The 6,244-nt window shown below is 45.2% G+C and overlaps 1 pseudogene; it reads right to left on the reverse strand.

Annotated features, from left to right (window-relative positions):
- Window positions 1-657: 657 nt before the first annotated feature.
- On the reverse strand, window positions 658-2,322 carry LOC118905261 (annotated as a pseudogene).
- Between the last annotated feature and the right edge of the window lie 3,922 nt (window positions 2,323-6,244).

Consider the following 6,244-nt stretch of genomic DNA (forward strand, 5'->3'; position numbering starts at 1 on the left):
ACGACACCGTGCCAATGCTGTAGTGTGGAACTTCCTCTGAAAGGCAGCCAGAGCCCTACACCACAGCGCTTCGCCTGGCATTTTCAAGCCTCAAAAAAAAAAAAGACCTCCTGCTTCAAGTCTGCAGTTATGGCTCTGGCTAGAGAAGTTAATTAACCCTTCCCCTCCCCACTGCTTTCCCTCCTGATCTTCAGCAGGGAGTGGCAGCTTAACATTCCTTTCAGAAATAAATAGTTCAAATGAGTAATTTAGAGTTAACTTTAAAAGAGCAGCAGAAAATAGCCACTGACCATTGTTTGCAAATGAGTGAGAGAATGAATACACGTGAACAAACATACAGAAGAAACAAATCATAGAATAAATCCTTCATTTCCCACATTCATAGGGAAAAAAAAATCTTAAAAAAAGAGTATTAATTAGCGTTTGTTCTTGTGTGGGTTGAGAGTCCAGGGCTCTGAGCAGGCATGGCCTTATAAACAGGGTTGCAAGCAGCCCTCCACACACCAAGTCAGGACTAGGGTGCAGAGAGGGGCCTTCATGCACTTCTGACAGCTCAGTACCTGTGAGAGAACAGAGGTGATGCAGGGACTTTTTAACCCACAGTGCATGAGGTATAGGGAAGCGTCCATCATGAAAGAACCACCAGCAGCTGGAGGGACCGCGGCAGGGCATTCTCACAGCAACTGCTGATGAAGGATTTCCCACACCATCTTCTTCTGGAACAGAGGCATCTGGTGCTGAGTAAATGTGATGGGTTTGTCCCTAGAGATATAATCGGCATATTTATAAGTAATCACTCCCATTCAACTGTTGAGGAATCTCATGTGCCTTCATGCGGTAGTGGGTCCACTCTAAAACATTCAGGTCAATATTTCTTTTGGTCTTACTTTCATCCTGTAAATACTGAAGGAGAATCTCACAGATCCTGTGGCCCTTTTGTCCCATAGAATCCAGATATTTAAGACACATTTTTCTTAGGTCTGTCACCACCAGGCTCCAAGGTACCTTCCGATGAATAGGCACCAGAATAAGTTCCTGTTCAAAGAGACTGACCCCTTTGGTCCATCTTTTCACTGCTTGGTAACCCCCAGACTTTAATTTTGGATAGAAGAAAGTACTGAATGCATAAAGTGCTAGATACCCTTGTTTTTTATTTCTTTCCACCAGGAGATTCATGTAAAAATTAATGACTTCATCATTGAGCCAGTGATAGTTCTTCAAGGTCTGGATGTCTCCTGGAGTGATTTGTAATTTGAAAGCGCTACTTAGGATCTCATCCTGTGGGCCATGGCCTAGAGCATTACTGATTTCCTTTTCCATGTCCTCTGTAAGTTCAAGAAGATCATCTGTCCTTTTATCCCTCTCTTTGCTTGAGCAATTTTTTTCTTTTGTCTCAAGTATTGACATCTCCCTCCTGAGTCAGCCATTGTTTCCCCTGCCCAGGCGGAGTCAGGCTGACACTTCTTCAGATAGGTCAGGCTCCAGCTAGAGTCCCCTCCTACCTTCATTTTCAAGTCTGATTCCAACTGTCTTCTCTGTGTCAGAAATTTTCCCCTTTGGACACCTCTTTTCACTCCTCACTGAACATAGAGGTCCCCTTGTTTCAACAACTCTATATTGTTTTGGAACACACTGAGTTGTTTTGACTCCATGACTTTGCTCTTGCCCCCAGCCTTTGGTCTTTAATGTGTCCATCTGACTTCTTTGAGAACTATGGTGAGTTGAAGTTACAGGTGGAACAGAGTTTCCATGACCACCTTCAAGTCACTCTAATAACCTTCGGCATTTCTCTCTTTCCTCTTTTTGAACACCCTCGTCCACAGTACAATGGGGACACCTCAGACCCTTGCCACCCTCTTCAGAAATCATCTCTGTCACAACCTGTTCCTGAGGCTTCCACATTAAGGAACTCTCCAGATTGCCTTCGCTATGGTGACGGCCACCTGGTCTTCTATTACAGGCTTCTGAGCTCAAAGTAAAACCAAAGGAAGACAGGACTCTGCATGGCTGATCTCGAGTAACTGTCACTCTGATCTTTGGATAGGCACTTATTCCATTAGGAGATTTATTACCCAGTTTCAGCATGTTGTTCCAGGATCCAGAACCTGTCAGTTCAGAAGATGAAGAGTTCGAAAATACCTTTCCTGAAGGAACCACATTCCGTGTTCTATTACAAGCAGAAGTTACCATGGGCTTTGTGGTCAGCTGGAATGGGAATCCAAATAAGCTGGCAGCATTGTAGAGACTGTTTTTCACCTGGTGAATAAAGCAATCTAATCTCGGTCTTTTGGCTGGTATTTCATCAGTGTCCACTGTAGAAAATAGAGTGAGTCACCTCTGCCTGGGTCTCGCCTGCCAATTGGTGCCTTCGATGTCCTGTCGTCCACTGTAGAGGCATGGACCACTGCCCATCCACTGACCAAGGAGTGGGATTATCCCTAACCCCAAATCCACTACTGCCGGAGCCATTCTCAGACCTAGGAACTCTTCACTGGAGGCCCAGAAGAGAATCCCAAAACCACACGGAGTACAAGGATATTGAGATTTCTGCCCTTGGTTTGGATAACTTGCACCCATGTACCACCAGAGGAGCACAACCTCATTGCTTCAGTTTTCATAGGGTATCCTAACCAGTTACCCTAGTTTTCCAAAAAGTATTTTTTGACATATTTTGTTAATACACCCGAAACCTCAGAAAATGATGGTAGGCCCCTCGACCTATGAGAGGCAACAATCTCAGACTTCTGGACCTAAACTCAGGCACAACAGGATCAGTAGGATGGAGGGGGTGTCCCTTTAGCATATTCACTTTGCTTGTCCTAGTCAATTGGGTTGAGAAACAATAGCGTGGGATCCACAGGCCTGCAGGAGAATGCACTTTCTTTCGAGCAGGGCGAGTGCTAGCCGGGAGAAAAAGTACAGGAACACTAACCCATATTCCCATGGAAATGCTCTGGTTTCAACATTCCTTTCGAAAAACATAGCTTCTCTAGTAAGTTGGTCACACTCCAAGAGGAATTAAGCTTGAAAGATAACAGGACTTCAAAAGCCAGATCGAAAAGACCAGACCCGAGGCTGTGAAAGGCATTCAGAAGAGAGAAGCGTTTTAACTCAGCTTTCAAAGCATGTTCTCCCTCCTCTTTGAAAATTTCTGACACTCTCAGAGTTGCTGAAGATTTTCCCACCCGAGACATCTTTCATCAGAAAACCATGAAATAACAAAAATCTATCTCCAGGTAGAATAGGAGGAAAATGTGAAAGTAAGTTCAAGTAAGTTGCCGCTTGTTCTGCTTATTCTTGAGCCTAATACATCATCTCCAAGAAAGTTACTAGGGTCTTACTTATCTCACTGCAAATTAGCAGGATGCACATCCTACTGTGAGTGGAACTGAGGCCCCAAACACATGGCCCCCAACAGGAAGCAGAGGTCTTGGCAGGTTGCCAGAAATGTGTCTCCATGACCTATTTGCTGGGGGTGGCCAAAAACCAGAAGGGAAAAGATAGGCAGTAGGAGTAAAAGGTGTATATACACATCTCAACACTTACATTCCTGCCTTTTTCAGGCTACTTCCTTTACCCAGAATCCTCTGTTCTGTGTTTACCTGGGTAACCTCTGCTGACCCTTCATGGCTCAACTGAGAATCATTCCAGTTATGACTATGTGCCAGGCCCAGTGCTAGGCAAAAGGAACATGACAGTGCACAGTGCAAGATGCCTACCCTCAAGGAGCTGTGTGCCAGGCTCACAAGCGGGCATGATGAACAATGTACAGGGAAAGCAATTATCCTAAGCTCATTGCTTGGCACAGAGGATGAACCAGTGTACAAGATGCCTACCCCCAAGGAGCTGTGTGCCAGGCTCACAAGTGGGCATGATGAACAGTGTACAGGGAAAGCATTTATCCTAAGCTCATTGCTTGGCACAAAGGATGAACCAGTGTACAAGATGCCTACCCTCAAGGAGCTGTATGCCCGGCTCACAAGTGGGCATGATGAACAGTGCACAGGGAAAGCAATTATCCTAAGCTCATTGCTTGGCACAAAGGATGAACCAGTGTACAAGATACCTACCCTCAAGGAGCACTTAGATTCAATGCTAGGCAAATGGAAAACAACAGTGCACAGGACACCTACCTCCAAGAAGCTGAGGGCGGGCTGAGCTTTGAGCACAAGGAGATTGACAGTGCATGATGCAAGGTGCCTGCCCACAGAGGTTGAGTGCCAGCCTCGGCACTGGACCCAAGATGCACACCAGTGCAGAAGGAAATGAGCTTACCTAGAGGGAACGAGAGTCCAGGCTCAGTGCTGGACACAAGGAGCATAGCAGTGCACAATCCAAGGTTCCTACTCATTGTAGATGTGGGCCAGGCTTCATATGGGCAAAATGGACATAGTGGTGCACTATGCAATGTACTACAACAGCGCAACTGCCTTCCTTGAATCCCTTGGCTTGGTAATTGCTTCTACACCCTCCATTTATTCCCTGATAAACATCACTTTTGAGTGAAATATTTACAGTGTTTATTTCCCCCATGACAATAAGCACAGTGAGGGCATCAATTAGACTTTGTCTGTGTTCCCCAACACTAAGCACAGTGACCTCAAAAAACCCAAACCACCACCGGCAGTGATAACATACACATATATGGCACTGAACCAAATTACTAAAGTTCTGTTCAAAACAATGCCAAAGAAGTTACAGGGAAACATTTTGCTTGCTGTATTCTAGTTAGTACTTTTGCATCAGTGTTCATGAGTGTTACTGGTCTTCAGTACTCTTGCCTTGTACTATCTTTAACTGGCTTATGTATCAGTGTCAAACTTGTTTCATAAAAGAAGTGAGGAAGTTTTCCTTCCCATTCCATGTTTTAGAACATGTGTCAGCACATTTTTTCTATAATGGGTTGACAATAAACGATAGTAAATATTTTAGGCAATGTGGTCCATATGGTCTCTGTGTTGCAACTACAGTTATCCTTTAGTATCCATGGGGGATTGGTTCCAGGATCCCCACGGAAACCAAAATCCAAGGATGCTCAAGTCCCTTATATAAAATGGCGTAGAACAGTTGTACCTCAGCATGTATCCATGCGTTCTCTACCCATGGATACAGAGGGCTGTGTGTACTCAACTCTGCCGGAAAGCAGCCATAAACAATAAGGAAACAAGTGGGAGTGATTGTGTTCCAATTAAACTTTATACATAAAAACAGGTGGTGGAGGGCCAGATTTGATCTGTGGGCCTTAGTTTGTGGACATTTGATCTGGAATAATTTACAGAGCAGGTGGACCATGTGGTCTTTGATGGTTTGGGAGAAACGTACCTGTGCCTGATCTTAGTGAAAATGACTGTAGTGTTTCCCACTAAATAAGATCACAAGATGTTATGGGTTCATCTTGCATTTTCCCTGCCTCAGTTCTGGAATGACCCACTTCTCCGAAGAGCCAGTACCATACTGCTTTAGTTATAGAGGCTTTATAGTATGTTTAATGTCTGGTAGAGCTAGTTTCCCTTTGTAGTTTTACTTTTTTCATGTTTTGTGACAGGATCGTCCCTGGCTTAGCCAACCACAGAAAAACAGAGATTAGGAGGGTACATGACCCAGAGGCAGACTTGCTCACAGGGATAGGGTCTGAGAGGAGGAAGTCCAGCCCAGCAGGCCAAATGTGGGAGCTAGCAGCTCGAGTGTGGCAATATTGTGACCATGGGTCCCATGTCTTTGGTCTTGTCGAGGAAGATGAGAGTTAACACCAAGGATATAAGGAGAGGTCTGGAAGCAGTGACTCCAGGTGTGAAGGCAATCCTGAAATCCACTTATGCTGGGTAACAGCAAGTAGCAAGGATCTGCTCCAGGCAGGTTTGCTGTCCCTACAGAGGAAGGTTGCCTGGCATGGACAAGGCAAAGGCCTAAGTATAGAAGCTCAAGGTCCCAAGACAGGGACCCCAGCAGAGGAAGCAAGTGAGATCCCTTGGCAGAACTGCCAGGAATCCAAGAAGTAAACTGAGACCCCAGAATAAGGCCCAAGGTGAGTTACCAAAATGGGAGCATAGGACAGAGCTGGATAAGGACTAAGTGGGATTTAGGCTGAACTCCAAATGTCAAGCTAGAGCTCCTAAGTTCCTCCTGCTCAATGTCCCAGTAACAGAGCCTTCAGGTGGGGTTAATTACTCTGGCTTTGAAGGAAGGAAGGAGAGAGAACTTGGAAATCATCAAGGTCAGACACAAGACTTTGAGTTTCTGGGGT

This window comes from Balaenoptera musculus, chromosome 12, assembly GCF_009873245.2.
Source record: "Balaenoptera musculus isolate JJ_BM4_2016_0621 chromosome 12, mBalMus1.pri.v3, whole genome shotgun sequence".
Lineage (NCBI taxonomy): Eukaryota > Metazoa > Chordata > Mammalia > Artiodactyla > Balaenopteridae > Balaenoptera > Balaenoptera musculus.